The sequence below is a fragment of the Castor canadensis genome, chromosome 1 (assembly GCF_047511655.1).
Source record: "Castor canadensis chromosome 1, mCasCan1.hap1v2, whole genome shotgun sequence".
In the NCBI taxonomy this organism is placed as follows: domain Eukaryota; kingdom Metazoa; phylum Chordata; class Mammalia; order Rodentia; family Castoridae; genus Castor; species Castor canadensis.
This window is the reverse complement of record NC_133386.1, coordinates 140,846,961-140,854,647: the sequence shown is the minus strand read 5'-3', so window position 1 is coordinate 140,854,647 and position 7,687 is coordinate 140,846,961. Positions and strand designations below refer to the sequence as shown.

At 34.9% G+C, this 7,687-nt stretch overlaps 1 pseudogene; it reads left to right on the top strand.

Moving 5' to 3' along the window:
- Positions 1–6,488: 6,488 nt before the first annotated feature.
- On the top strand, positions 6,489–7,192 carry LOC109679425 (olfactory receptor OR51C1-like; annotated as a pseudogene).
- Positions 7,193–7,687: the final 495 nt, after the last annotated feature.

Here is a 7,687-nt window from a genome sequence, read left to right as displayed (position 1 = left end):
GATAAACAGCCCAGTTTACTAGGACAGTTATCAGAAAAGGGGAAATATTTTTGCCAAAGAACCACCCAAAACCACTCTTGTGCCTACTTTTTACCCAACAAAATACATTAAGAACATTTGATTAATGACATATGTTTTAAGGCAGTGCTGGTGATCCTGGGTATTAAATTGATTAACCAGAAGAATATTGTCAATTTTTAGTAAAATTGCTTAAGGCAAAGCACCAAGGATTACAAAAAAACCAATTCAAAAACTAATAGAGCAATTAAATAAAATTAAATAGTAAACACATGTTTTAACCTGTCCTAGCTTTCCTTCAGGCCAGCAGACAGAAGCAGATATTTTAAAGCAAAGATTAAAATGCAATCAAGATTAAAATTTTACTTTGTTATGACTAGAAGTAATAAGTTGTCCATTATGTATTATTTAGATTCTTCATAAAATTCTCATGGCTGTTATATTAAAGAATTACTCTGACTATTACAGTTGTAGGAGTCTCATTTATTATTAAATACTTAGCTACTAATAACAAATGGTGACATATACTATTAAACTGTAGGAACACTATAATAATTCTCAATCTCCAACAATTTAGGAGAATTAAAATATGCAAAAACAATTACAAAAATTATAGTACTTAAATCAGTTTCTGTACTCATCACCCTATGTTTTGTTATACAGAAAAGAAATAAAAAATAATTTCCAAACTCAAAACTAATTTTCACAAAATCATGCATTTATTTGCTCATTATATATTCATTCAGAGAATATCAGCACCTGCTACATTCTCACGAAACATTTCTAATCATGTCTTCCTATCAAAATAATCCACATGCCCTATCAGTACCTCAAATTCAGCCAGTCCAACACCAAATTGATTTAGTTCCTTTTGCAAATATTCTGCTTCTTCAGTTAATAATGAAAGATGGAAGGTGACTAAAGCAGTTTTTTTTCCTTGAAGAAACTTAACCAAACATTCCTCAGACCCACTGTAAGATGTTTTTCTGTACAAATTTCTATTTGATCAGAACCAAACATTTGAATACTCTTTTGTGATGCCACCCCTGTTTGTTTGTTTGCTTTCTATTGCTTGTTTGTTTGCCTGCTTGTTTGTTTTTTAGCCAACCAATCCTAATCTACCATTTTCACCTTTGGCTTTTCTCTCTGTTGTCACCATTGAAAATTATATCATCAAACATAAATGCAGCTTGTTTGATACTTCACTTTATGTACAGTCTCACTTCCTGCTTTAGTGTTCTGAGTCCTCAGAATCTCTTTCACCATAGGCATCTTCAATCAGGTGGCCCCACTTTCAATCACTAATTTATCCTCCTTGCAAATGTCAGGATTATAATGGAATCATACATTGCTTTAAACTCCATTTCACATCTTCTTTGGCTCTCCAAATTACAAACAAACTCCACCATCCCAGAAGACACTGAGTACTAATCCTGTGTACTTTTCTTTAAAATTTTCAGAGATGGTATATATCATCACTCTATTTTGCTGATAAGGAAACAGAACTGCTTATCTTTTCTTTAAAGCAAAGTTTTCTGGTTGTACCACCCAGAGGTCTTAGAACTGTATGAAGCTGCTTCTCTCTACAGGGGCAATATTTGGTCTGGTTGCCTGCCACACTTAGTGAATTTTTGTTTCCATATTTTTTACTTTTCTAAAAGTACATAGAAAAATTATAAGTACAAAGATCTTTGTACAACTTATTCTGAACAAACTTGCTAGATTAGCCTGAAATCTTTTCTGTCTTTAAAATACATGGCCGGATGCCAGCAGCCAGTTGAACGTTCAGTGCACATCATCAGCCACTGATTGTGCACAAGTACATGTCACATAAATAGAAAAGGTTGTCTTAGCTTAAACAACTAAGATTAAGTAGGACAGTGTATCTTAAAATATTTAGAAACATTAATTGTTGCGTAGAAGTTAATAGATACAATTCTTGAATAAAATTCAGGCTTTTCCCCCTAGAAGTTCTTCCACTTGAGTTCCCAAACTGCCTAATCTTCTTCTATTGAAAAAGCAACAGAGTTCCTTGACTTTGTCATTTTACTTCTTTCTTCTGAATTGTAGAAAATCATCCTTCCTGTTAACAGGTATTTAATACATATATACTAGGTAACTGAGACTGTTACCTGGAGATAGTTTTTATAAATTTTATTTTTTAGTCTTTACATTTACTTACATGTGTATACATTTTTGGACCACTTCCCCCTTCCCCTCACTTCCAGACAGAACATGCTCTACCCTCTTGTTCTCCAATTTTGTAGAAAAAAAACCCATAAAAGATAATAAGAAAGACATAGCATTTTTTGCTAGTTTGAGATAAGGATAGCTATACAGAGAGATTCTTAGCATTGTTTCCATGCACATGTGTATTACAACCCAAATTTGTTTGTCTCTAACAGACCTCTTCACTACTTCCTAGTCTGCTTTCCATAGTGGCCTCTGCCAATTTAATATTACTATATTTGCTCCTATACAGTGAGCACATCAACCACATTCAAGTTTTTTAATCCATTTTTCTTAATCCATTCATCAATAGTGGGGCATCTTGGCTATTTCCATAGATTTGCTATTGTGAATAATGCTACAAAACATGGGTATGAGGTGCCTTTGTAATAAGCTGAGTCCTATTACTTCAGGTATATCCCACATGGTATTGCTGGATCATATGGCAAATCTATGTTTAGGGTTTTTTTTTTATTCATTTATTCACATGTGCATACATCGTTTGGAACATATCTACCCCCTACTCCCCAATCCCTCCATCTCGCCACCAAGCCCCCTTGCTTCCAGGCAGAACCTGTTCTGCCCTTTTCTCTAATTTTGTTGAAGAGAAAACATAAGCAATAATAAGAAAGAAAAAGCATTTTCCTAGTTGAGATAAGGATAGCTGTACAGAGAAATTCCTAGCATTGTTTCCATGTATAAATGTGTTACATCCCAAGTTGATTCATCTCTAACTGATCTTTTCATTAGTTCCTGATCCCTTTCTCATATTGATCTCTGTCACTTTAAGGTTTAAGTATTACCTCCTCTGGAGTGGGGACATCAAACACTTTCATGTTTTGGGTTTTTACCTATCCACATACATCCCATGTGTGTTCTCCCCTTATCATGTGAACCAAGTCCAACAACATTGCTGCATTTGCCCTTGATCTAAAGTCTGCATATGAGGGAGAACATATGATTTTTGATCTTCTGAGCCTGTCTAAACTCACTCAGAATGATGTTCTCCAGTTCCATCCATTTACTTAAGAATGATAAGATTTCATTCTTCTTTATGGCTGAGTAAAATTCCATTGTGTATAAATACCACATTTTCTTAATCCATTCCTCAGTACTGGGGCATCTTGGCTGTGTCCATAATTTGGCTATTGTGAATAGCGCTGCAATAAAAATGGGTGTGCTGGTGCCTCTGGATTAACCTGTGTTGCTTTCCTTTGGGTATATCCCCAGGAGTGGGATTGCTGGATCATATGGCAGATCCAAGTTTACATTTTTAAGAAGCCTCAAAATTTTTTTCCAGAGTGGTTGCACTAGCTCACATTCCCACCAGAAGTGTACAAGTGTTCCTTTTTCTCCACATCCTCACCAACACCTATTGTTGGTGGTGTTTTTGATGATGGCTATTCTAACAGGGTTGAGGAGGAATCTTAGTGTGGTTTTGATTTGCATTTCCTTTATGGCTAGAGATGGTGAGCATCTTTTATGTGTTTTTTGGCCATTTGAATTTCTTCTTTTGAGAAAGTTCTGTTTAGCTCAGTTGCCCATTTCTTTATTGGTTCATTGATTTTGGTAGAGTTTAATTTCTTAATTTCTCTGTATATTCTGGTTATCAGTCCTTTGTCTGATGTATAGCTGGCAAACATTTTCTCCCACTCTATGGGTGGTCTCTTCAGTTTAGAGACCATTTCTTTTGCTGTACAGTATCATTTTAATTTTATGAAGTCTCATTTGTCCATTCTTTCTCTTATTTGCTGGGCTGCTGGTGTTCTATTGAGGAAGTTCTTGCCTATACCTATTACTTCCAGAATGTTTCATGCTACTTCATGTACTAACTGCAAGGTTTTGGGTCTGATATTAAGGTCCTTGATTCATTTTGAGCTGATACTAGTACAGGGTGATAAACATGGATCTAGTTTCAGTTTCTTGAAGATGGATAACCACTTTTCCCTACAACATTTGTTGAAGAGGCTGTCTTTCTCCATCCTATATTTTGACACATTTGTCAAAAATAAGGTAGGTATAGTTCTGTGGATTCATATCTGGATCCTCTATTCTGTTCCACTGGTCTTCATGTCTATTTTTGTGCCAGTACCATGTGTTTTTATTGCTATTGCTTTGTAATATAGTTTGAAGTCAGGTATCGTGATACCACCAGCATTGCTCTTTTTTTCTGAGCATTGCCTTGGCTATTTGAGGTCTCTGGTGTTTCCAAATGAATTTTAGGGTAGATTTTTCATTCTCTGTGATGAATGTCACTGGGATTTTGATGGGAATTACATTAAACCTGTAGATTACTTTTGGGAGTATAGCCATTTTTACTATGTTGATTCTACCAATCCATGAGCAAGGGAGATCTCTCCACCTTCTGTATTCTTCCTCAACCTCTTTCTTCAGGGGTTTGTAGTTCTCCTTGTAGAGGTCATTTACATATTTTGTTAAGTTTACTCCTAGATATTTGATTTTTTTTTGAGGCTATTGTAAATGGAATTGTTTCCATATATTCTTTCTCGGTGTGTTCATTCTTGGTGCATAGAAAAGCTAATGATTTTTGTAAGTTGATTTTGTATCCTGCCACCTTGCTATAGCTATTGATGGTGTCTAGGAGCTTTTGAGTAGAGATTTTTGGGTCTTTAAGGTATAGGATCATATTGTCTGCAAATAGGGATATTTTGACAGTTTCTTTACCTATTTGTATTTTTTATTTCTTCTTCTTGCCTAATTGCTCTGGCTATTAATTCCATTTATGTTGAATAGGAGTGGGAATAGTGGGCACCTTTGCCTCTTTCTAGATTTTAGGGGAAATTGTTTCAGTTTTTCTCCATTAAGTATGATGTTGACTGTAGATTTGTCATAAATAGCCTTTATAGTGTTGAGGTACTTTGCTTCTATTTCTAGTTTTCTTATAGCTTTTATCATGAAGTGGTGTTGGATCTTGTGAACAGTTTTTCCTCCATCTATTGAGATGATCAAGTGGTTTGTGTCTTTGCTTCTATTAATGTGCTGTATTACATTTATAAATTTACATATGTTGATCCACCCCTGCATCCCTGGGATGAAGTTGACTTGGTCATGGTAAATGATCTTTCTGATGTGTTGTTGTATTTGGTTTGTCATTATTTTATTGAGGATTTTTGTATTGATGTTCATTAAGGAGACTGGCCTATAGGTATACTTTTTGTAGGTGTCTTTGTCTGCTTTTGGGATGAGTATAATACCGGCTTCATAAAATTAGTTAGTAGTGTTTCTTCCCTTTCTATTTCGTGGTACAGTTTAAGAAAGGTTGGTATTAGTTCTTTAAAGGTCTGATAGAATTCAGCAGAGAATCCATCAGGTCCTGGGCTTTTCTTTTTCAGGAGACTCTTTATTGCTGTTTCAATTTCATTTTGTGTTATAGATCTATTCAGGTGATTAATGTCCTCTTGGTTAAATTTTGGATGCTCATAAGTATCTAGAAATCTGTCCATTTCTTCAAGATTTTCAAATTTACTAGAATATAGATTTTTAAAGTAGGCTCTGATGATTTCCTGGATTTCCATGGTGTTTGTTGTTATCTCCCCTTTTGCATTTCTGATTTTACTGATTTGGGTTTTTTCTCTCCTCATTTTAGTCAGGTTTGCCAGGGGTCTGTCAATCTTATTTATTTTTTCAAAGAACAAACTTTTTGTTTCATTGATTCTTTGTATTTTGTTTGTTTGTTTGATTCTGTTTCATTGATTTTGGTCCTTATTTTTCTTATTTGTCTCCTTTTTCTTGCTTTGGAATGCTGGAATGCTTGTTCTTGTTTTTCTAAGAGTTTGAGATTAAGCATTAAGTTTTGATTTGAGGTCTTTCTGACCTTTTAATATATGCACTCATGGCTATAAACTCTCCTCTTAGGACTGCCTTTGCTGTGTCCCATAGGTTCCAATAGGTCATTTTTTCATTTTCATTAACTTCCAGGAACCTTTTAATTTCCTCTTTTATTTCATCAATGACCCATTGATCATTGAGTAATGTGTTGTTCAGCTTCCAATTGTTTGCATGTTTTTTATTGTTGTTTTTGTTGTTGAGTTCTAGTTTTAATACATTTTGGTCAAATAGAATTCTATGTTTAGTTTTTTAAGAACCGTCCATATTGTTTTCCAAAGTGAGAGATGTTGCTCTGCTATCTCTACATAACTTCCTTCCTTGGGAATGGTATAATTCTGTTTGTCATTCTCACAAAGTCAATCCTCCATGAACCTATGTACTATTTTCTCTCTATGGTCTCAGCTACTGACCTGGGCTTGTGCATTTCAACACTTGTCACTCTGCTAGGCATATTTTGGTTCAATGCAAGAAAAAACAGTGTCCATGCCTGTGCTGCCCAGACTTTCTTCATGCAACTGTTTACTGTCATGGAGTCCTCAGTACCCCTGGCAATGGCCTTTGATTGTTTCATTGCCCCTTGTAACCCACTGAGATGTGCTACCATCTTCACTGATTCCAGAATCATCAAAATGTGGTTTGCCATCCTCATCAAGGGAATAGCAATCTTAGTGTCTCTGGCCTTGCTTCTTAAACATCTTTCATTATGCCAAAGCTGTGCGCTCCATCATTCCTACTGTATCCACCTCAACATTATCCAGCTCTCATGTGCTGACAACTGGATAAACAGTTTTAGGACTTACTTCCCTGATAATTAGTGCAGGAGTGGATTCCTCTTTCTTCCTCTCTCCTACATCCTGATTATTAAGACTGTCCTAAACATTGCTTCCACAGAAGAATGCATAAGGCCTTTAGCACTTGTATTTCTCACACAGTTGCTGTTGCCATTTTCTATATCCCTCTTATTAGCTTGTGCTCTGTCCATAGGTTTGGGAAAAGAGCACCTCCTTATGTCCATACTCTTATGGCCAATGTATATTTGCTTATTCCACCAGTGATAAATCCCATTATATATAATGTGAAAACCAAGCAGATCTGAAAGCCATTAAAAAATTCCTCTTCCCCAAGTGATCTGAGTTGAGACTAATACCTCTGCAATAAAATCTACTTCTTGATTATCCTTTCTGAGACCTAGTGATATCTTTTATGAGTAACCTGAAATGAAACAAAATAAAGTAGAAGGTTGTGTGTAAAATGAAGTTTGATGGAAATTATTCTTTATTTTCAATGGGAATGATCAATGAAATATTTGAATTTTGTTGAAGTGTTAGTAAAGTTTTGGATGTATAAATGATAATGGTCAAAGTGAATGCTTTGTTCATGAGACCAGGCCCCCTTAAATTATAACTCATATTTTCTTTCTTATATGATTTTTCTAAAAATAAACATAATAAAGATTATTAATGTTCTTTGACTTTATATTAAATTAGACCCTATTATCTATTATTCTTACACATAATTTTATCATCACAGATTAATGTTTTCATTCACTAAATAACTATTATTACCAGGTTATCAGACATTGCACAATATG